This window comes from Anastrepha obliqua, chromosome 4 (assembly GCF_027943255.1).
Source record: "Anastrepha obliqua isolate idAnaObli1 chromosome 4, idAnaObli1_1.0, whole genome shotgun sequence".
Lineage (NCBI taxonomy): Eukaryota > Metazoa > Arthropoda > Insecta > Diptera > Tephritidae > Anastrepha > Anastrepha obliqua.
The window spans coordinates 75,808,974-75,834,454 of record NC_072895.1 but is presented as its reverse complement, the minus strand read 5'-3'; the positions used below and the strand labels follow the sequence as shown (position 1 = coordinate 75,834,454).

The window sequence follows — 25,481 nt, the reverse complement described above, 5'->3', positions numbered from 1 at the left end:
TCCTAGTATTTGGTAGGCCATTAGACTTTACATTCGCTTTAAGTCGTTATGGCATTGATTTCACCAAGTTTTCAGTTACAGCTGGTGGTATTTTATTCCATTCTTCTTGAAGGACGTTTTTCAGTTGTTCCTTATTTCTAAACGGATGTTTACGTATTTGCCGCTTTAAATGTTCCCATAAATGTTCGATTGGGTTGGTGTCCGGGGACTGTGGCGGTGTTTTCAACTGTTTTCGCACATTGTATAACAGCTACTCTCATACAATGTTGGATGTGTGCTTGGGGTCATTATTCTGCTGGTAGATAAACGTTCCCCCAAGGCCTAATTTCGTAGCGCTTTCTTTTAAAATATTTTTCAAAATATTTAAATAACCATGTCGGTCCATAATATTTTCGATAAATACCAAATTTCCAACCCTGTTTGCAGCCATACATGCCCAAAGTATCACAGAGCCCCTACATGCTTCACAGTGCCGGCCATATTGTTTGGATCCAATTCCACGTTAACTTTTCTCCAAACTCTTTCACGGCCATCAGATCCACAGATACTGAACTTACACTCATCAGAAAATATGACTTGGTTCCAAAACGTTTGGAAGATCTTCATGATCTTTTGCGAATGAAATCCGTGACACTACTCACGAAGGGCTTTTTCCTAACATTGCGCACATGACAAAACCCGGCCAATAGTTTGGGTGCTAAATTGTTTTCCATTGTTGTCGCAATTAATACCAAACGTACTTCCATAAATTTTTATACTCACTTTAATTATTTCATTTTAATAAATAGTTTTAACTTTTTTAATCAATGCGTAAAATTAAATGTTATGCTAACTGAACAATCGTTTGCTGTATACTAACTTTTGTGACATAAATTTCGCTGGCATCAAAGACAAAGCAAAGCGTGGATAACGGTATTTCAGTACAAACTGCAAATACGGTCGGAAAAAACCTAATTTTTAAACTTCTCCTGGGGGTTCTATAGGGACCCTAGGAGGTTGGGATTTTCACGGTTATAACGGTGTGACCTTGCTCTTTCTAATAGGCGTGGTGGGTGGTGATGTATGTACGGATTTTTTTCAACTTTTTGAGTCATACACAGGTACTGAAAATACTGTAAAGTGCGTGCAGTTTTGTATCCACAAAACTAGACTTTGAAGATAGTTACGAAGCGGTTAGAAAAGAAACACTTTTGTAGATATGTACATATATGTGTATATAGATAGTATACTCGCATACGTAACCTGTAAGTTATTAATGAAGAAATTTAACGTGCTGCATTGTAATTTTATACTACACACCACCCTCTGAGCAAATAAACAATTGTCGCCTCTTTATTTACACTTTCGCTTTCGTTGACTTTCTAGCACGAGACTTTCAATCTGAGCCTTACAAATAGAGGTGGAAATAGGCGGCAATTGATTAATGAAAAAATAGAAAATGTTCGCTAAACGTGAAACCATGAGAAATTTACAACATACAATGTAAAGGTAGCGGAGCAGGGTCGTTGCAAAATTTTCACTCGTTTGTGTTTGATGACATAATTGCTTGTAGATTGCAATTGCTGTACAGTTCATTACTCTTTAGTTTTCATTTTTGAATTGAAAATAATATTATTTCTCATCTGCTACTTATTGTATACACTTGAGTAATTCTGAATTTTTACTAACCTTTCGCACAAATTCAGACGAAGTCATCAATAAGCAAAAAAGCGTGAATTAATGTAAACTGTTTCATACACCAAGATGCTCCTAGTTGAGTTGTTTCCAAATTGCATGCGAAAGATCAATCGTAGTAAAATATATTTTAGGTATTTTTGTACTTTATTTCACATATAAATGCTAATTATTGAGTCATTGCGATGCGTCAAATTTCAATGCTGTTGCCCTGCGGCAGTAGTAAAATGAACAAGCCTCAAACACCAGCCAATTAACCGTGACCAAACCAACTACTCGCGCTCACAAGCCCGAACCAACTGACCACAAGAAGGCATGCAATCCAGTGATGAAGTCTCCATCGTCGCTTTGTCGATGCGCTGTACAATGGGTGGAAAATGGAAAAAACTCTCAAATATGTTATTATACACATTGGTATGCTGCTCTTAGTGCATTTGGTATCGAGAGATATTGAACTGATGATTTTCTGCCACAGCTTTCCACAGAATGCTTTTATTTCTTTTAAATACTTTGCGTAGACCAACCAACGGAAACGTCTTGAATTATTTGAGTCTAACGTCTGTCAATTCTGCAAAATTTTTGAATACTTTTTGGGAATGTGTTTTGCTGTTACGACAACAATAATAATTTGCTCTTAACTATCGTTATAGTGAAGTCGAGAGAGAATTTCTTTAAGAATAAAAATATGTGGCATATGAATTATGACATTAAAGTTAAGGGGGGAGCCTGGTTTATGAGGTCTAAAACTTGCATCTCTTTCCGATTTTTTTTTTTTATAAGTATAAAAGTATAAAATATTTTTGTACTGGTTAAAATAAGTGGAAAAAAATGTTTAACATAGAAATTAGTAGAGCGCTGCAACGCTGGAGTTTCCAACTGGCGTACAAGATACAGCTCGTAATTATTATCTAAAGCAAAAAATTCAAATGGCTTTCTAATTATCATGATTTTTTATTCTAGACGAACTAAGAAAACTGAGAAATTCCAAAATTTCAACTTTTTGGAGGTTTTAAAGAAAAAAATGCCTTTCTATAAATGCCTTTCTATAAATTTTTTATCTATTTTGTTAGTTCAAATAGAAGAGAATTTAATACTGAAGGGAACAAGCTATGATTTTTTTTAAAAAATGTTCATTAGTTTTTTTTCATTCATGTACGCCAATTCAAAGAAATCATAAAAATGTAAAGTCGAGAAAAGAAGATAAAGTTTGTACTATAACTGTCCGGTTACAGCGTAACTACCTAACGCTCGCCTACCTTTGGCTTTGTATCTACGGAAATATTGAGAATTAGGCTCTGTAACTTTGTGTGAATATTCTGAAATATATTAGGAATCGCTTAAAACGAAAAAACAAAAATTGATTTTTTTGACGTTATAAACCAGGCTCCCCCATTAAATATTTTAAATTTTTTTCAAATAATAAATCCCACTGGCATGCCTGAAGCTACTCTTTCTACAACACGGTTGACATGTAAGCTCAGGTGGCAACTGTCTGAAACAAAAAAAAAGTAGTTCGAAAAAGAAATTTAAAATGGCGCGCTTCAAAGTTTTGAAACTTGTAATGTAAACGTAAATTGTTTAAAAACGGATTAAATATTGACTAATAATTATAACTGCAGTTAATGTTATTATGACATATTTGCAAAATAAGCTGTAAAAATTTAGCTCGATCGACCGATAGCTTTTTCTGAGTCATACCAACCAGGTCGTAAAGCGGAAACAAGAGAACCAAATCTATTCTAACAAAGTACGCTAAATTTACGTTCTGAGTGTATGAGACGCTTAAGTTGTTTCGCGTTTTCCGACCTGTACTCGAGTCTTCATATGTTAAGAGCTTTGTGTTGAATGCTTACAAGAGACCAATGTTAAGTCAAATACAACAGAAATTTATAAGTTTTTGTCTTAAAAAATTATATTTTTAAGTTGTAGTTCAAGTAGTCTCATATTTTTTTCTTTATAAAATATAAAGTTCGTGTCACAAAAAAATATGAGTACAAAATTTGTTCAACAAAGTAAAGTAAAAATACTAAAAAAGTGCATGTGACAAATTAAAATTTAGGTTTTGTTATTGTTGTAGCAGCATAAACATTCAGTACACATTCATATGTATATGTATGGGGAATGCTGCTGGAGTGACAGTGGTTGGATGGATACAAATTGGGGTCGTTCCGATAGCGTAGAACCGACTGCCTTGGGAAATAAATAATTTTTGTCGATCAGTGTTACTACAACAATGTCAATATATGTACATATCTCTCATTATAGAGATTGCCACCAGAAAGTTGCTGATGTGTGTATATAAAGGACCAATAAAATAAACACTAAATATTTATATGTATGTAGAAATTTTTTATTTTATCAGAGCTGCACGCTTTCATTAAATATGAATAATGCAACAAATACAGATAGTGTTCGAGACTCTTAGAATAACTTAAAAGATTGAATACCCAAGTACACTCAATTAATAATATACATATAAATATACACATGTGCATAAAGGAAGCTCACCTTTCAGGCATAAATTTTGAAACATGTACTTTAAAGCTTCCCAGTTTCGTTATTTTCGCCATGTTTTCCCCATTGTGCGGCGTCAGTTGCAGCTACAGTTGAGAGAAGGTCGCGCATGCCGCGATAACGCTACTCAATTCTATGAATTCTACAATTACGTAGACATTTCCTAACAATTTTTTGTTTTTAAACCTTTTTCCACCTATTATCATTCCTATTGCCTTCCTTGTTTATATTGACGTAGTCTAACTTTGCATTTTTGTTTAAAAAAGTTGACTATTTTGGCACTCTTCTCGTACACGAGTATTACAGATCATCTATATCTACTTCATGGTAAAATCACGTTTCTTCTGCACTTGACTTCTGCGTTATTGCTTCATAAAATTGTCGCTTTTTATTGTTTTTTGGCATGACTTTTAGTACTGAGGAGAACAAAATAGCGCAGCAAGTTCAGCCAGCAAAAACGAAAGGGGTGGATTGCTTGAGGGGCCCTGCTGCCACAGATCAAGGCGACTAGAATACAGAAGGTGGCGTCTTCCGCTAACCGTTACCTTATTTTTTGGGATTTTGACAAGCGTTGACATCATGCACCATAATAATAAAAAACAAAGCAAACAAAAGAAGAATTAATAACTTTACTGCATTCTACAATATCATTCTTGACTACTGATCAATATTTAATTAATAAACAAGAATGTGAATAAGTAAAACAAAGTGAAGAATAATAATAATTTAATTACATATATTTCGGGTACTCCCATTCACAAGTTGTCATATGTTGCATTTCATTTATATATGTACGTATGTACATTAGGGCGGGTCGATTTAAAAATCGCTCATTGCTCTGTGAAAATCGTATTCTAGGGATCAAAATAAGAAACTTTGCCGAAGGAACCATATCTCTAAAACGAATTCTGATGTCCCCCAATTTGGGTCGAACGAAAAATCCCACTTTGACCCATTTAGAGTACTCCAATCGAGTCCAAATGTATGACCGACCCCCACTAACTTTGGACGGCCGATCCACCCATGCCAGTGGCACACCCCCTGGAACTCCCCTGGGGGGTTCCCCATACAATCATTTCAAAATATCACCATTTTTGGCCTTTACATGAGAAAAGAAACTAAAAAGTTCGACCCGATTTGGGGGACATCAGATTTCGTTTTAGAGGTATGGTTCCTTCGGCAAAGTTTCTTATTCTGATCCCTAGAATATGATTTTCACAGAGCAATGGACGATTTTTTTGCCTCCCCACAAAAGACACTAAAAATTCGACACAAATTGGGGGACATCAGATTTCGTTTTAGAGGTATGGTTCCTTCGGCAAAGTTTCTTATTTTGATCCCTAGAATATGATTTTCACCTCCCCACAAATCGACCCGGCCTAATGTACATACACAAGTCATAAAATCATAAAGGGCACACTTGATAATACAGGGTGGCTGATGAAAGCCGCTACCAAAACAAAAAATTGAATAACTTTTTTTCTTTTTAAGTTATCTGTTCCATTTTTGTTTTAATTTGCAGATTGATCTTTAAAATTTATTAAAATGGATAACTGGGACACGCAAACAAGAATTTGGATAGTCCGCCGCTATCACGCACTGGAGTCCGTAGTTTTGGTACAGAGAGAGTACAGGCGGATGTTTGGCGGCGATCCCCCGAGCAGATGGACCATAATGAGACTGGTGAATAATTTTCCTGAGCAAGGAACAGTCGCAAGAAGGCCTTATCATCGAAACCCACCAGTTCGGACGGAGGAAACGATCGCTGCTGTAGCTGCAGCTATACAAAGCAATCCAAGGGTTTCAACAAGAAGCTTATCTGCTCAACTGGGTGTCAGCCGACAGTCTTTGCAAACAATAATGCACAAAGATTTAGACTTATTTCCCTACAAAATTCAAATGGTTAACAAACTGAATGCAGCAGACTTGCCGATTCGCTTGGAATTTTGCCAAAAGATCCTGCAAATGGTGGAAGAAGACCAAAACATGTTAAACTGTTTTTTCATGTCTGATGAGGCCCATTTCGATTTAAACGGCAATGTGAACAAACAAAATTGTCGAATATGGAGTACTTCTAACCCACAGATACTCCAGGAGACGGAATTGCATCCTCTTCGCGTGACAGTGTGGTGTGCGGTTTCTTCACGCTGTATTGTCGGGCCTTATTTTTTTGAAGAAAATGGTCACACCGTTACGGTTACTGGAGACCGTTATTTGAAAATGCTGAAAGAATTTTTCTATCCAGAACTACGCCGAAAGAGAATTCCTTTCAACTCTGTGTGGTTTCAACAAGATGGGGCAACGTCTCACATAGCCCAGACTGTTATGACAGAGTTGCGACGAAAATTTCCCAATAAACTGATTTCAAGAAACTCCGAATTTCGTTGGCCCCCCAGGTCGCCTGACCTTACTGCACCTGACTTTTTCTTATGGGGTTTATGTAAACAAGAAGTTTATAAAACAAAGCCAACAAATTTGGATGAACTAAAACAATCCATTCGGGCAACAATTGCGGCTATTCCTGTCGCAACTCTCAAAGCAGCAATGAACAACTTTTACAACTTTACATTTAATAAAATTTAATGACCTTCAACTTGAAAAAAAAAAAAAAGAAATGAATTCCATACACTAAAAAAAAGTTATTTGAGTTTCTTGATATAGCAAAATTCATCAGCCACCCTGTATGTACGTATGTACATATGTACATAAGTCATAAAATCATAAAGGGCACACTTGATAATATTAGGAACACAGCATTGCATCAAATAAATACATACCAATGTATGCGTACGTAAATATACACATACATACGTACATAATTTTTATTTTTATATATAATTTTGTCAATTAAAATTTCTTTTATGTACTTTTATATTGGTTGAACAGATATTCAAACATCTTTATCTGGCATCTGCATGGTATTAAATATTTGTTTATCGAAAATATTGTAAGTGTATATGTATGCCTGTATGTATAAACTAAAGCGTTGATTCCGGCGATTATGCAAAGTATTACGCAACACATTTATACTATGTATGTACATACAAACATCATGCATTTGTTAGCAGACTCTTAATATGCTTTAAAATCGTCTGTTGCTTAATAAGAAGTCGTGGCACAGTGTCTGCTTTTCGAAAATAGTTTTCTAAAAAGGGATGTAATATTTGTAAGGTTCGGTATCGGTAGGTGTAGGTGTACAAAAAGGGTTTTGAATTGTTTCTAACTCCTCCTGATTCCTACAGCTACGACAGAAATCATGCATGTAAACGCCTAATCTCGCTGCGTGATTTCCTATGAGGCAATGCCCTACTAAGGCCCTAATTTGAAGTCTACTCAATTTTATAATATTCTTGGAAAAACTTAAATTTAGCAATTTCACAGGAATTAGCACTAATCTATTTTTTATTTACAGAATTGATTAGTGCATCCATAACAAGGAGCTTACAAGTTGCGAGAGGTACCTACCTCCATAAAATTATTATTTATGTTTATGTTTGGCATACAGGTACCTTCTATTGCAAGTTGGTTAGACCTACAGTTCGCTGGTATATCTCGGTGGCCTGGAGTTACGTCTTATAAAATGTAAATACGAATTTCACATGCGTATTGCTGCTATAATTTTTTGAAGCCTCAGTAAACGTCGGCTACGGATTTCCTCCAACTGTTATTTACTAGCAGCCAATTGCGCAATTAAATTAGCTATTCCTTCTCCTTGTCTTTTCTGCATATCGTTAATAATAAAACAAACCATTAACTCCAAAATATTCCACCAAAGTAATTTCTATGAAGAAAAACCTTTCAAAACAGTATTGACAGCAATTTTGGAGGTAGTCTGCCATATGTGAACGGGTAGATTAATTTCGTGGATTTGCTGCTAATGACTGCATACTATATGTGAACGTACTTTTAGTAGCTAAATGGAAACGATGCGTCGGTTTTAACGCTCATTTGTTTGGAAATAGGTGGCATTCTTTTAGTTGAAGTCGGTAGCCCGTTTGACTGAGCGGAAATCGGTCAACGAGGATTTTCATCCAGCATTCAGAGCGATGGTAGAGATTGGATGAGTCGAGTAGTCACTATAGATGGCATCTGGATATTTGAGTACGACCGCAAGACTCATAAACAAAGTTAGTAGAGAATGCAAAAGTGTTGGGACTGACCAATGAAAGGTCGTTCCCATGACAGTCGGTTCTACGTTACCGGAACGACCCGGATTTATATCCGGCCAAGGACTGTCACTCCAGCAGTATTCCCCGTGCATGTATGGGGAATGTTTATGCTGTTACAACAACAACAACCAATGAAAGGTGGGAGCAACACTGGAGTCATGGTGAAGAATAAAAGGGAGTCTATTGTGAATTTCGCGGCCGCCGTAGCCGAATGGGTTGGTGCGTGATTACCATTCGGAATTCACAGTGATGTCGTTGGTTCGAATCTCGGTGAAACACCAAAATTAAGAAAAACATTTTTCTAATAGTGGTCACCCCTCGGCAGGCAATGGCAAACCTCCGAGTGTATTTTTGCCATGAAAAAGCTCCTCATAAAAAATATCTGCCGTTCGGAATCGGCTTAAACTGTAGGTCCCTCCATTTGTAGAACAACATGAAGACGCACACCACAAATAGGAGGAGAAGCTCGGCCAAACACCCAAATAGGGTGTACGCGCCAATTATATATATATATATATATATATTGTGAATTTCGAAACTAATGTGTCTCGTATGCGCGCATTACAACAACTTTAAATGCAGGATTTTGCACAATGGTAATATGTCGGAAAGCATTCCCACCAATGCTGGCGTACGGCAAAGCTGCCTTTGGTATCTGTACGGTCAAACTAGTTTGTTTGTCCGGCGGCAATGCTGACAAAAACGCTATAATTCGGTAAACTCCAAAAATATACTGTGTCTGTTTAAATTCTCAACTTATATCCTACGGTAAATACATTGAACTTATATTTGTATGGTTAAATGATTGCTGGAACTGCAATTCAGGGGCGATTCAAATGGCCCCTTCAAAGGTCGCATATAATATGATCAAATATCCCTGGCCCGTTTACCTGTATTTCAAGCAGGTAGTATAGCTATTTTATGAACTGGTGGGCGTAAGATTCCTCTTGAAGTTTTAACATCGAACTCTAATGCGATTATCATTGCCATCAATGCACCTAATGATACGTCCCATATTCCATCGCTGCGGAGGTGCGTTCTCGTCTTGGATAATCACTAGTTAGGATTACCACTCGTGGAGATGTATACTCCGGGCATCTGGGGATCTCCTTCAGTTTTCGGCTTCCCGACTACTATAGTATCTTTCAGGCCGAACTGATGGCAATAACGAAAACCAAGTCGCGTGTAGCACCAATTAAGAAGCCAACCTCATTCAACCTCATTGAACGCGGGCCTAAAAATAAATCACGAGAATACGAAAGTCATGAAAATTCGGTTCACGAACAACCATCCGTTCCTCTTACTTACTTGGGTAGTATATTCGCTGCTGAAGATAGTGCGAAACTAGACGTTATCGCCATAAAGCAAAGGGTGCGTACGCACAGTTCCGTTCATTTCGGTCGTCGAGCATCCTCAGCGGATTGAAGTCAAAATTACGGATTTTTACTATACTCTTGTGTGGATCGCAAACCTGACTCACAAACAATTGGGTTGAAAACAAAATTCAAAGCTGTGTGAACAGATGTTTACGCACGATGTTGAAGATGTGGTGGCCGAAAATCATAAGTAACGACGGTGCAAAATTCAGCCGGTAGCTAACATGGTAAAACTGAGAAAGTGGAGGTGTATTGGGCATACGCTCCGCAAAGACGCAAATGAAATTTGACGTCAGACGCCCAAAAATATCTTGGAGGAGAACGGTCCAGAGCAAGTTGAAACGTCAGGTAAAACGTGGAACGAAATCAAGCTTCTTACAAAAAAACAGATCCAGATGGAGGTGTTTTACTGAGCGCCTATGCTCCAGTAGGAGAAACAGGAACCGATGATGATGATTGGGAATTTCATGAATTCCGCTTATTTGTACATATGATGAAAGTATAGAGGTTTGAAGATTTTAATTTACCGATTTAGAAATTAAATAAGTAGTACGACATGTAAGTATGCAGATAGCTGTGTAGGTCCGAGTAAGTTGTGCGCGACCGCCATTCTATTGGCCTCGCGATGGTTGGCCACTGTGAAAGAGGAAACACTTCTCAGCAAGTAACTTTGCTGTTTAAAAGCACACCACCACGAATTGTGGGGAAGCTCGGCAAAACATCAAACAATAATTAGGAATTAACATAGACACATATATGTATGTATGTATGGAGTTTTAACTCATCTACAATTACATTTTATTTCAATTGCAATTAATAATTTTTTCACTGTAATCTATGCACTCATTCATTCTATCATTCTTGAGAGTTAGTCTTTTTTATATAGCATTTACAGTTCCATCCATTTTATTTATTGTGGGAAATTTGAAACCAATTTTCTGTGAACTGATAAATCTTTCAAAAGCCTGATATTTACTCCACGAAAAATCTTTAAAAATACTTTGGACCGCATTGCGAGAGCAGAGTGCGTTCCCACGACAGTCGATGCTATGTTACCGTAGCGACCCGGATACGACCAAGGACTGTCACTCCAGCAGCATTCCCGTACATCTATAGGGAATTTTTTGGTGCAGCAGTAGAGCACGTTCAGTCGCGGAAAATATTTCAGACCGACAGCTGGATTCCCCAAGAGACCTGCCCGTATACATGATTATAACAATATATGGGTAATCCTCCGAATCATTAGAGTACCACTCTGCTCGGCGAAAGTACACATATCGTTTGCTGAAGTAAGCCTCATGTGGTTGAAGGGTCAATGCCCCCAAGCTCATTTAGAAGAAATATATACATATTATTTAAAAACAAGTGGTTAACAAACAATGACATATACGATTAGTTGACAATTGATTACATGGATTTTGCAAGATCTGTTGGTGTTTGACGGTTAAGCCGACTTTGGGTAGATTTTTCTTTATTTGGTAGTCTTCTCATCATAGGATTTGTGAGTGTTAATAATCTATTTATGTGTCTTCTGCTAGCGCTTTGAATTGTTTCATCAATAGTATCGATGTCAAGGTCGCGATGAATATCTGCGTTAGGTATGTACCAAGGTGCATTAGTAAAGGTCCTAAGTACTTTAGACTGGACTCGTTGAAGTATACTTAGATAACAATTTAATAAGAATTTTAAATTCTATTGGCTTTTGATTTTTCTTGCAGAAAATACTATTTCAAAATGTTCAAGTAGCTTCTAATTATTCTTTAATATTCTTTCTTTGTAATCTGTAAGCAACGTTACAATTTCTACATTAAAACGAAATAAGTAAAGTTTAAGTTTCAATTATTTTTAAGTGAATGAAAGTGAAAATTGTTTTTTTTTCGAAAACCTTAAAACATTATAAATCCCAGTGGGAATAGTACAACTTTTTTTAGTGAGGCAACAGAATATACATATCTTCTGCTCAAATATGAACGAGACGTTATCAATAAAACGGTCCGCGGATGACATATGGCAAAAATAAATTTTTTGTTTTTTGGTAGGACTGTTATAAGCTTACATGGCAAATTTCAGCGTGATATGTCACATAGTTTGTTTTCTGTGCTACTGTAAACAAGTCAAGCGCGAGTGTGTTCTTCGAATTTAACGATGGAAATTCAAGTTGAACAAAGAATTTGTTTGAAATTTTGTTATTCCAACAAAATTTCGGCTTCAGACGCCTTAAAAATGTTGCAGACAACCTATGGGGACTCTGCTCTATCGCGTGCACGTGTTTTCCAGTGGTACAAATCGTTCAAAGAGGGCCGTACATAGCTTGAAAACTTGCCTCATGAACGTCGTCCAGCAACATCAGTAAACGACGAAAACATCGGAAAAGTAAAGGAAATTATCCTTGAAAATCGCACAAATCGCAAAATCGGTTAACGCTGAATATTATTTAGACGTTTTAAAGCGTTTGCGCGTGAACATTCGTCTTAAAAGGAAGGAATTGTGGGACAACAATTCATGGTTCTTGCATCACGATAATGCACCAGCTCACATATCACGTCTTGTTCGCGATTATTTGAACAAAAATAATGTTAATATCGTTCCGCAAGCACCGTATTCGCCTGATTTGGCTCGATGTGACTTTTTCCTGATTCCCAAGCTCAAGTTGCCGCTCCTTGGAAAACATTTTGAGACAATTGAAGTCATAAAAGAGAATTCGAAGAACACACTCGAGCTTGACTTGTTTACGGTAGCACAGAAAACAAACTATGTGACATATCACGCTGAAATTTGCCATGTAAGCTTATAACAGTCCTACCAAAAAACAAAAAATTTATTTTTGCCATATGTCATCCGCGGACCGTTTTATTGATAACGTCTCGTTCATATTTGAGTAGAAGGTATGTACAAACATACAATACGCCATTGTTGCTTAACGGTTGGTCTTATTCTAGCGAAAAATACGATTTTAAGGGATTTCTTATACTCACATATATATATACATATGTACACATACATCCTTATGCACTTACATATATAGCAAACCACTTAAGTAAACTTACATGTCAATAGAAGGATAACTTTCCATCGAAATTTTAAATACATTTATACGCCTGTTACTTTCACTTTGATGTTGTTTTTATTTAATTCTTATCCACTGCATATTTCCAAAATGCTGTTATTAACTCATGTTGAAGAAATATTTAATGAGTTGCAAATTATGCCTTTTATATATATTACTATTTGGAAATCAAATAACAAACATAGGTTGCTCCTTTTACACGAAATTCCAATGTTCATAGCACTTTAATTTTCCAAAAAAAGCCGTGACTAACTAAGGCTAGCAGCAGTACGTGTATATAATATTAATAAAAATATATAATGTGTAAATGAAGGAAATATGTGTAAATGAATTTAGCCTATATTTAGGCGCCAACGGGTGTGGCAACACCAGACACTACAATTTACAACAACCGCTTTGTTCTTTTTTTTATTCCCTACTTACTAATTTCGGTTGTCAGTAATGTAATGAGGTCAGGACAACCGAAAAGAGAGCACAAACTATATACGAGTATATGTATGATAGTAGCAACACCACTGAATGTCCTAAATTTAATGACGATGAGCGAGCAAGGACTGGTAAAAATGTAACTAACCACTCCGATACCGTGTCTAAACCCGTACACAGCCTGGCCGCAACTGAGCGCAGTCGGTCTCAATGCAGTTGGCAAAGGTGGCTAGCAAAACGTCATCCTTCCCAATGTCCTCTTCAATGACCCCTAGATTGCGACACTGAGTGGCGCGTCATTGTATGAAATACTCGCATTTTATACTTTTATGTTTACTCGTACTCGTGAACATATGTATGTACAGGGTGGGCCATATAGCGTTTGCTCTTTGAACCACCTATTTTTTTGAGAATGGTAACACAAATGACATGTCAAATGTGTTCATAATTTACTTAAAGGTTTGACATTTGCGAAATGGGACGCTATACGCTTGAACAAAATTGGGAAATATTGAAAACCTATTTCCAAAGTGGTGAGTCTTCTTCTTCTTTTCTGATTTTCACATCGCTGGCTACGTCAATAAGCAAAATTGTCGGATTTGGGGCTCAGAAAATCCACACGTTACTGTAGAGAAGCAAATGCATCCACAACGAGTCACTGTTTGGTGCGGTTTTTGGTCTGGCGGCATCATCGGGCCATTTTTTTTCGAAAATGAGCGTGGGGCAGCGGTTACAGTAAATGGCGAGCGTTACCGTGACATGCTCAACGAGTTGTTTCCAAAAATTGAAAAGGATGACATGGACGACATTTGGTTTCAACAGGACGGTGCAACTTGTCACACTGCCAAAGTTGCTACCGTTTTTGAAAACCGAATAATCAGCCGGAATTCCGATATCAATTGGCCGCCTTGGAGCTGTGATTTAAGCCCGTTGGTCTATTTTTTGTGGAGAGCCGTTAAGGACAAATGCTATGCGAACCATCCAGAGACGATTGATGCTTTAAAACACGAAATTGAAGTTGCCATTCATGAAATTGTAGCCCAAACAATCGAAAATGTGCTTAAAAATTGTGTTGATCGAATGGCCTACTGTAAAGCCAGTCGTGACAGTCATTTGAACGCATTATTTTCCATTCATAAATGACAACCTTCAAAATAAAAATAAAAGTTTGAAAAAATATTGATTAGTTTTTTTTTTATAGCCGATTCAAAAAGCAAATTTTACATGGCACACCCTGTATTTATATAGACAGTCAAAATGCGCAATATCCACTACGCTGCCTTTGCGAAGGACGATTTTTGTATGTTTTCACTCGAAAATATATGTGTACGTTTTGCATGCCAGTCGCTTTCTCTCATGCCACCTCATCATATTCCTTGGTGCACGGAGTCGCCTTCATTAGTTGAGTTTTGCTTTCTTTCCTTATACTTTTCACTCCCATTTCACGATCCGTTATTACCATCTATTTGCTTTTATTGAGTTGTTGAGCTTTCAGTCACTATTTTTATACCCAATGTAGAAATACAAGGGGGAAGTTACAACTTTTTGTAATTTAATGGTTGTATCCTTGTATTACAGAAATTGTAATATCAGAAGAGAGGCGCAAAACCCAACTCCCGGTCATGATCACCTTCAATTGCGTTACAGGCATGAGAGACACATACTCGTAGTTGTATATTACATAGTCCTGCCAAGTTCTGTTACAAGATAAGTCCGTTATAGATATGAAATCATAAACATTTTTTAATGAAGTAAGCTTTATTTAATCATGTAAATATAAAAAAAAAATTTAAATATTCATTCGAAATGACCACCATTTGCTTTTACACAAGCCTTCAAACGATTAGGCCATTCAGCTAATACAGCACGCGCGGTTTCCATGTTTGATTGTTTGAGACTCTCCAAATTTTCTGTGAGGTCTTCGACAAGCCATGACCTTCCATTCTGACCACAAACTGTACTCCAATGGATTCCGATCTGGACTTCCCGACGTCCAATCTTCTGCGTCTATTAACTAAGGAATATTGTTTTTTAGCCGGTACTGGGTGATTTTTGCCTATGGGCTGGAGCGAAATCTTGCTGAAAGATCCAACGCTCTCCATTGAAGAGAGTACTGCTCAACTACTTCAGAACGCCTTCTAATATATCCTCTTGGTGCACTTTTGCCTCGGTCTTAACCCCTTTATCACAGAAATGAAGAGATGTAAGGCCTTTGCCAGACACTCCCCACCAAACGTAGGCTGAATGGTGACCATGCTGAACCCTTGGAACAACATCTATTGAATCTTTAGATATTTTAGCATAGTTTATGTCGTTTTGCGTATTAAAAACTTCTTCAACAGTGAAAATTTTCTCATCCGTGAAAATAATATTTTCATGGCCGAGTGGCACCGAAGAAGCGGCTTACGTCTATCGAATCTAATTTTCTTCAAGCGCATCGCCAAAACATGACCAGTTGAGCGACGGAAGGCTTTCATATGGAGATCATCTCTAATTAGTCTTGACATGGATCTGGTCGATACATTCATTTCCCTGGAGATGATTTTCTGCTTTCTAAGGGGATTTCTACGAATTCTTTCTCGAACGTATTTTATGGCCGCACTGGTTCGAACCTCGCGAGGACGATCACTTCTTTTGCCGTCGGTCACTTCAGACGTTTGGGAAAAACGACTGATCGTGCGGTAAACAAACAATCTTGAAAAATTATTATACGTTTTTTCAGCAATTCATAAATCTCACTTGCACTTTTACAACACTTAAGTAATGCAATCACTGCAGTGCGGTGCTCCTTAGCTCCCCACTCTAAGCGAAAATTGCCACGAAACTGAGTATAATTTATGAGTAGACAATGCATACGAACAAAAGTAAAAATAACAGAACTTTAAAATTTTGATCTTTTTTCTGCTTATTTATGTAGATTAAACATGCAAAAATATCATCCCCAAACGATTTTTCGAAATTCCGTATAGTTATGGAGCTATAGCCGTTTTAGTGACGCAACCTCTACAGCAAAACTTCAAAATTAATTTTCAGGCAAAACAAAGCATGAATAACACGCATTTTATTTTGTTAGTGATAGTTATACGGTACATATGAAACCTCGTGTTTTTAGCTGGCGAGACAGATATTGGTGAAATAAAATTTAATTGACGTAGAATTGAAGTCGTTATCGCGTGAACTACGATCATTCGAAAAAAAATTTATTTATTAATTTTTATTTTAATTTTTTATTAATATAATTTTTTTTATTTTGTTTAAAGATCGTAGTTCACAAGATAATGACATTCATACTGAACAAGAACCTTTTTCCCTTTTTGATTTTAGACCCCTGCGAGTCTCGGAATCCTTGGCGACATACATACTATGTACCTGTTCTTGGGAGACCATTTTTTTAAGACTTACAACTTTTTGAACGAATCTCGTAAGGCCAAAAAAAGACTTTTAATTTTTTAACAATGGATCAAAAAAGCAAACACCCAAAAGCACCATTTCAAATGTGGCGAAGGCCTTAAATGAAACTGGTGCAAGTACTACCGAAGATTCGCCAATCGATTCTTATTTCTGCTCTCAGAGAGTGTTGCCCAACAATCCGCCATGGAGGAGCAATAGAGCAGCGTCTCTCGTTCTTTACGTGCCGCCGCCGAAGAAGAAATCGGATTTCGGTGACCCCGAAAAAAGGATTGGTACGACGAGAAATGTCGTGCTGCCGCAAAGAAAGGATGCTAGCTATAGAACCACGCTGCGATTGGGCACAACGTGAGTAATGTGAGATCGCTACCGGGAGCTCAAAAGGAAAAGAGGCGTATAGGAATGAAGAAACGTGAGTGCGAGGAGCTTGAGATGCTGGCCAACAGGAAAAACGCTCGAAAAGTTTAAGAGAAAGTTCGGCGGCTTACAGAAGGTTTCAAGACCGGGGCGATTTCCTGTAAGAACAACGACTGGGAACTGGAGACTGATATCCCATTAAAAGTGCCAACTGCGCATCTCACAGAGAATGTGAAGATCCCGATATCCCAATAGCTGGCGACGGAATTGACGTTCCGCTCAGCTAAAGAACAAGAAAATGACAAAATATTATGAAATAAGGGTACGAAATAAGCTATATCGCAAGTAAAAAGAAAACACGCACAACCGACTGAATAGGCTCACACTTTCTGACGTTACAAACGAACTTTTGAATCATCAGGGTCTGAAAGGGACTGAAGCCTCAAAAATTTTAGTGCAATCAAGCAGACTGAAGGAGCCAGTCTAATAAGAAGGAACGGAGCAAGAGCAAAAATCGACTTCGATCTGTTGGAAACAAAGCATATTTTCTTTGGAGATTTAGACTCATTTAGATTTCGGCATATGAAGAAGATTCCATCAAACTTTGATCGAACGTATACGCGAATGCTTAGCATTTGCTGAAAAACTTTAGTTTTCGGTTGAGGTTATGTTTTGAAGAAAAAAATTTTATTTAGCAGTCCTGCTGGTTGTCATAAGTACTGGCGCGATATCGGCAACACCGACAAAATCGAAACAAAGGAAATCACGATGGCGGTGTTTTGTTCAGCATTTTGATATGCTGAAAAGTCTCCAATTTCCCTCATAACAACCAAGACAATGTAGGTGAATCTGCTGGATGATGTACTACTTCGAATTTGCCACGAGCCCATACTAAGATTCCTGGATCATTCAACCGGGCAGGGCAGCACACCAATTCAATTTCCGTGCACTACTAAGGAGTTTCTTTCATCCAGAAAGATACCGGATTATGAGTGGCAAGAGATAAGCCCAGACCTAAACGGATCTCTGGCTATTGTTCTCACCCTATTAAACCAAGTTTTATTTAAAATTATGTTCATGCATTTATGTATATACGAATGTACATATGTATGTACTTATTTCCCTTAGGTAATAATTACTATTAATTCCATTTTCTCTAGTAACCAATCGATGCATGCATTGGGTGGAACCAAGCCCTCAGCCTTAGATTTCTTCATTTATAAGTAGCAAAAATGAAATGCAAATACCGACTGTGATGAGAAGGCGACGCCATCAACGTCTTTGTTTGTTTAGAATGGGTAATCAGGCATTAAGAACAAAAAGAAATAAACAAGTACATGACATGCACACACACATACGTATATATAGAGATATAAACATAAAACTTGTACGCGTTCCGAAATTATGCACATAGGAATATTTAGTATAAGGGCTACTCAGTCAAGGTTTAGTTATTTCCTTTATTTTGGTTTTCTCAATACAGATTAAGAAAATACGAGTATTCAGCGGTGCTCACAAAAGTTTAGAAATGTTTTCTCTCTTACGATAATTTATAACGAATTATTATATGCACAGTGAGGCATAAAGGTTTCCCATTATCACTAAAGTTTGATGATGTCCAACATGTATATTCATATCTAACTAATTTTCAGTATGAAATCAATGGTAGAGTAATAAAATCTATAATGTAAAAATGAATCGCAAAATGTGTTGGTAAGCGCATAACTCAACAACGCATGAACCAATCTTAACAATTCTTTTTTCAAAATGGTTCTGAAAGTCCAAGGATGGTTTGTACGGCGAGGAAAAGTCGAATAATTTCCGGGAAAACCCTAAAACAGCCATTTTCTTTTTTTCCATGCAAATATTGCGCGTTCGTGTGTGTGCGTGTTCGCATTGGAGGATCTAATGCGTTTACACAAAAGTGATAATATCGTGAACCTGACCAAATTGAAAAGTCAGAAAATGTAAGAGCTATTGATTTGATTGGTCTCGCAATATTCTTTCTTCTGTTTTAGTTTCAGAACGAATTAAGGCATATTTCATTCACAAATAATAAACAAAAATAGTTAAGTAAATTCTACGAATAATCATGTAGGGCTGAACAAATCCAAACATATTTTAAGAATACCAAAAGATAAAACACATGTATTTGAAGAAGAACAAAAGATAAACATATGTTAAGGGGTTACATGGGTTTCGTCGGGTAAAAAAATGCCTATTTTCAATATTTTTTTTTCATGTAAAAAATTATTTATTTAATTCAAACTTTTTTCTGTCTTATAGATACATATTTAAGGAATAATTTCTGAAATTTTCAAAAAAAAAAATTAAAACTCCTCCATTGTGACGTCATTTCCGGTGACCCCTCGAAAAAAAGGTGCGTCCGCGTTGTCAGCATAACTCCTGACAGGCTCATCAAAAATGAAAAAACAAAAATAAGTGTTTTAGTTAAGACCATAAACTCGTGCTTGAACGAAGGAAAGAAAAAAAAGTAAAAATTGGAATTTCGGCAGACATTTCTGCAAAAAAATGAAAATTTCGGTGAAATTTGCTTGACATTTTTTTTTTTTTTAAATAGTTGTAATTGAAAAAAAAAACAAAATCCTTCGTTCAAGCACGAGTAAATTGTATTTCGAACACCTGTGTAAAATTTCATCAAGATCGGTTGAGTAGTATTCGGGAACATTTGACAACCGACTTTGAAAACACAGTTCCGAGAAAGACGCGTTTAAACTTTTGAATAACAATAGAAGTGGCTTGGAGCGCACACATTCCAAAGGCTGTATCTCCGAATTTATTATTCGGATCGACTTGAAAATTTTGGATAATATTCCTGAGATGTTGTAAAAATTAATAAGCAAAAAAAAAAATAAATCGATTTTTTGAACCAACGAAACCCATGTAACCCCTTAAGAATCACAAAAGACAAACATTATTAATTAATGTAGAAAACTCACGTTTCTCACATGGCCAATTGTATGTTGCCTGTTCCAGTGTTGGAAAACCATCAGATTTGTTTGTATATTCTCCAGGTAATCAAACACAAAACATTGTATATCATAAAGCACTACAATAAAAAGAAAACAGATTTTGGTTAATAATTATGATTCACTTGATTTACAATAAAACAATTACTGAAAATACTTATATACGTTTTATTTCATTATTCTTCATTATATCGGTTATTAACCCTATGTTAATAATAATAATAATAAATAATTAATTAACTCTATGTTTTGTCATTGAAGCACCCACTTTATAAATATTTGTCACCTTTAGGCTCCCACTAACCCTTTAGATTATTTTCAATCAGGTTTGAACCTTAAGTTCCCCTCTTAGTTTGAAGCCCTCTGGCAGACATCCCAGTCGGGGTTTTTAGTGGGCTCCAAAAGGGTGGCCAAATTTCGAGGAAGCGAAGATACTTAGGTCATCCGAGCTGACCCTTTTCTTTAATTCTCTTGAACAGAACCGTCACCACGATGATAGGGCGGTGTGTGAGGGTCAGCAGAGTACAAACGTCTTAAGGTCGACTTATAAACTCAAAAGTATGTACATATATAAAATTAGTACTTAATACTTTTTAAAATAAATACACAAGAATTAAATAAAAATAATATTTAAAATTGGTGAACATGTGAGGCTAGTGAACCGGGTGAAAATTGGACATAGCAGGAGAAGTGGGTGCATGTGGATAATTCCGGACATGTGAAGCCGGTGAACCTGGTGACCCGGGTGAAAAGTGGACATAGCAGCAGCAGGAGTGGGCGGATGTGGAAAACGGTGGACATGTGAAACTGGTGAGCCTGGTGAAAAGTGGGTATAGCAGCAGCAGAAGTGGGTGCATGCGGAAAATGGCGGACATGTGAACCTGGTGAAAAGTGGGAGCAGGAGCCAGAAGTGGTTGCGTATGGAAAATGGTGGACATGTGAAGCTGGTGAACCTCGTGAAAAGTGGACGTAGCAGCAGCTGGAGTAGGTGGAAGTGGGTGCGTGCCCATTTACAAACGGAAACATTTGGAAGGGAAATATTTTGTTCCCGGGGAGAAGGACGGCCGCGGAAGAGAGAAGGGAATTTGTCTCCTGTACCGGCGACACGCTTTGCTCTTCTTATTCGTATTTCCAATATTAAAGCAATTTTTGACAGTTGCTTCATTTGTTTTCTTCTTTTGTGGGGGAAAGTTCTGAGTTATGTGTTGGTTTTCAATCAAACGAAAGATAACAACGATGACAAACATCCGAAAGCTCCTTGGGAAATGCACGATTATTTTTGCTAGTAGTATTTTAAAATAGTTATAGGACATGTTTATGTTGAATTCTAATTTTTCCCCGCATTTCTATATACTCAAGCTAATTTATATATGAAGTATTTTTAATTTAATTTTTTTTTATTCAAGTACAAAAATTTATAATATATATGTACACTAGCAAACCCGCGAACTCCGTTTCGCCACCAGATGTCTTCGTTTTTTGTAACATTTCGTTTAGGGATTAAAAGATGAAAAAAAATTATTATTTTTTTTTGTTTTATATTTGAAAAAGAAAAATTGTATTTCATTTATCCGTTTCATTGAAGTGCTTTTGGTAAACCACATTTTTGGTTCTTTGATATGACGTTAACACAAACAAAGCGGATGGTTTCGCAACTTGTGAACACATATAGCTGCCCATGTGAAAAGACTGATTTTCTAAATTTATCCCGCAAACACTAAGCGATTGGCTTTGCGACTTGTTAATCATTGGTATTCGAGAAATACATACATTTTCACCTGCGTAAATACGTTAATAATGGTTGCCTCAATCAAATTCGGCATACGTCTTTTCACCGCAAGTCGAGTTCCGTTGCAAAGTCGCGGTGGATTTAAATTACGCAATATCATAATAACTGAACCAACTTTGAGTTGCATGTTATATGGTGCAAATCCTGGTAATTCCAGAGAGTTCAAAAACTCCGTTGGATAATTTCCTACATCATCTGGGAATTTTCCATTTCCAACTGCTAGCAATTGTTTGGAAAATTGTGGAGCACTTTGCAAATTTTGAAGTTGAACTCTCATATTAGTGGTTAGCGATAATGTTTTTACGTTATTCCACAAAATTGATGCCTTCAGGCAAGCATTCAATTCATCTGCAGGCGTTCCACGGGGAATTACTGGCAACGTCTGCCTGAAATCGTCTGCCAACAATATGATCAAGCCGCCAAAGGTGTTGTTATTTCGCCGAAGATCCTTCAGTATGAAGTTAGGTGCTTCAGTGATTTCTGCAATGCAAACTGTGATTATATATTTCTGACAAAATTTATATTATCAAAGTTTCTAATTAACCATAGACAAAATTACGTTGAGCTGTCATTTGCGTTTTTGTAATACCAAATTTTATATGGAAACGCGTTCGAATGGGATAAAAAGTATTCTATGTCCGTCTCCTGGTTCTAAGCTACCTCTCCACCAATTTTCAGCCAAATCGGTTCAGCCGTTCTCGAGTTATAAATAGTGTAACTAACATGACTCTCTTTTATATATATGTATAGATTTATATTACATTTATTCCACCACATTTCAGATATGTCATGATTTTCGTTATAAATTCCAATTTGATGGAGTGTGATTCAGGCGCGAGTAATATTCCAGGAGTTTACTGTCATAATTTGTAATTAATTGGTTTTGTATCCATGTACAGTATGCAAAATTCGTATTAGTACACCCCCTTATAAATAAAAAAACCACGTATATTTTCAAATTAATTTTAAAACAAATGCTTGAAACCGTTTTATTTTATAGATAATTAACTAAAATAAGGCCAAAAACAAAACCGCTCACAAAGTGTATTGAATTGCAAAAACAAAAAAAAAATAAGAAAGAAAAAAATTAACACTTTTCACAGAAGCAAAATTCGTATTAGGACACAGGTATTTTTCATGATTTAAAGAGTAAATAAAAGATAGTTCAGAAAATTAATATTTTGTAGGATACCCTCATTACCTTAGAACAGCAGACAATCTCTTCGGCATAGATTCCACCAATTTTTTTGTGAGATTTGGAGAAATCTTCTTTCACTCTGATTTGAGGACTTTTTTTAAATGTTCTCGGTTCCTTATTTGATGATGTTTCAGTTGCTTTTTGAAAATCGACCATAAATTTTCTATGGGATTAATATCCGGGCTTTGTGGTGGTGTTTTGAGATAATTTGGACAGTTATAAAGGATCCATAACCTTGTATCCAACGCCGTGTGCTTAGGGTGATTATCTTGTTGAAATATAAATTTTTTTTGCAACCCAATTTTTTGGCACTTTTGCGTAGATTCTTTTTCAAAATATCAATATATTGCCTCGCAGTCATAATTTTATCAATAAAATGCAACTTTCCTACTCCGTTTGCCCCGAAACATCCCCATACCATCAGAGAACCACCACCGTGCTTGAAAGAAGGCTGCAGATTTCGTTTTTGAAGGCTAGTATTACACTCTCTCCAAATTTTTATGCGTCCATCGGACATTTTTATATTAAATTTACACTCGTCCGAAAAAATTACCCTTTTCCAAAACCGCATATTTTTGTTTAAATATTGTCTGGCGAATATAACACGCTTTCTTCTATTGACTGAGCTTACATACGGTTTTCTAACCGCAGTTCTGCTTCTAAATCCCAATTTTTTTACATAATTGCGCACTGTTTGAGGTGTAACTTTGATAGAAAAGTATTTTTCTAGTTCTGCAGCTAGTGAAACTCCACTGACGGTGGGATCTTTTCTGATAAGGCGTTTCAAATAAGTCTTGTGCCTCTGTCCAAGCTTTGTCCTGTTCACATTTCGAAGCTTTTTGTCAATCCTTCCACTGTCTCTATAAATTTTGACTACGTTTTGTATTGTAGACACACTTTTCTGCAATGTTCTCGCAATTTCGCGCTTCGAAATTTCGACTTTCCGTTTTTGTTCATATTTATTATTAATCTCCTAGTTTCGTTTGATAATTCACTTACTTTAGGCGACATTGCAAACTAACGAAACGAAATTCAACAAATGGCTACTAAAACGCAACTGCCCAAAGTTAAACATTGAATGTTTAACCCAATCCTTTCGAAAATAACGGTAAATACCAAGAAATTGTTTACAAATTCAACGCATACTAAGTGTACTAAAACGAATTTTGCCTGCAGTAGAAATAGCTACACTGCTACTAAAGCTATTTTTTTCAATTCTATGCAAATGTTTCGGAGTTTTTGTTATTATTCTATTTTTTTATGAATTATACAATACCGCGCTACGATTGAAATCAATTGCTTCAAAGTAAATTTGAAAATATACGTGGTATTTTTATTTGTAAGAGGGTGTACTAATACGAACTTTGCATACTGTATATACATACATATGTTATTATTATTCATACATCCTTGCTTAAATGGCTTTTCCACTTTACGGCGTGACAAATGTACAAGGATATATAACCGAAATATCTCTAGGTCACGTAAAGCTTAGATGACACAAACAACGAAAAGGCACATTTTCACTTCTACGCATTAACATATTTACCTCTTAGCAGCGGCAGCGAGGCGATTAGCGATATCCTTTCAGTTGGCGAAATCCCAGATAGCTTCAACATGGGATGGTCGTAGTCACATCACAGTTTTTCTGTGCTTCAGTTTGGCAGCAATCAAATTATGCACATGATTCCACGGCAAATGATTGGTTCCAAAACCGCATAATCGCTTCGGCAAATCCTACTTACAACGCACGGCCGCTTAGGGGCGTTTGAGGCAGTACGTGCCAATGCGAACATGTTGAACCATTAGCTGGTGCTGATTGCCCAAGAACGCAGCCTATAATACACAGAATTAATTATGAAATTCATTAATCGCAAAATTGTACTAATTATATATTTTATAATTCTACCTTTTTATTTCCGCGTACAATTTGCCCACTTGCTGCTGGTAGAATATATCCCATAGATACGGCTTCAATGCAGCCGTATATAAACCGCAACCAGATAAAATTATTGTCAATTCTTGTAGACCTTTGTACGTCTTTTCGATAAGCAGCGAGTCGAACCAGTGCTTTGTATGATTCACCACGGTCTAGCAATGATACAGCCGCAATAAATTGTCTTAAAAATTTTAAATTAATTAAATTAAAGGACAACCGCGAGTCAATAAATTGGCAAACGTGAATAAATGTTCCATTTGCATCAATAGCTCAGTAAACACAAATGTAAACATAAGTATGAATGTACATACCAATCCAAACAAAGCATATCATTTTGACGTGAACCATATCTACGGCGAAAAATTCAGCTGGGTGAATGCCATAGATGATAATATGGGAAACTCTTTCATTTTGAGAGAGAGCGCGCCCATGAGAACGTTTCAAAACTTGGCAGCACTCACACATTATGGGATTTTGAACAGCTGATAGGCGAAATGGCAGGCTGCCAGAAGAAACGCGCCAAAAATAACTGACGAAAACAGTTCGTTTTTGCGTAATGGAGGAATGACGCTTT

General features: G+C 36.7%; 1 protein-coding gene across 3 annotated transcripts in view; it reads right to left on the bottom strand.

Annotated features, from left to right (window-relative positions):
- Positions 1-25,145, bottom strand: part of LOC129246490 (beta-glucuronidase) — a 68,532-nt gene extending 43,387 nt beyond the window's left edge. Inside the window, exons 1-3 of one of the 3 annotated variants that reach the window (XM_054885351.1) lie at positions 24,878-25,145; positions 24,518-24,804; positions 19,952-20,061 (exon numbers count right to left, since the gene is read on the bottom strand). The gene's annotated coding sequence lies outside the window, so the exon portion shown is untranslated. Of the gene's footprint in view, positions 1-1,668; positions 1,960-12,780; positions 12,798-19,951; positions 20,062-24,517; positions 24,805-24,877 lie in introns of those variants that run through there. The other 2 variants (XM_054885348.1, XM_054885349.1) reach the window with 2 other exon arrangements.
- Between the last annotated feature and the right edge of the window lie 336 nt (positions 25,146-25,481).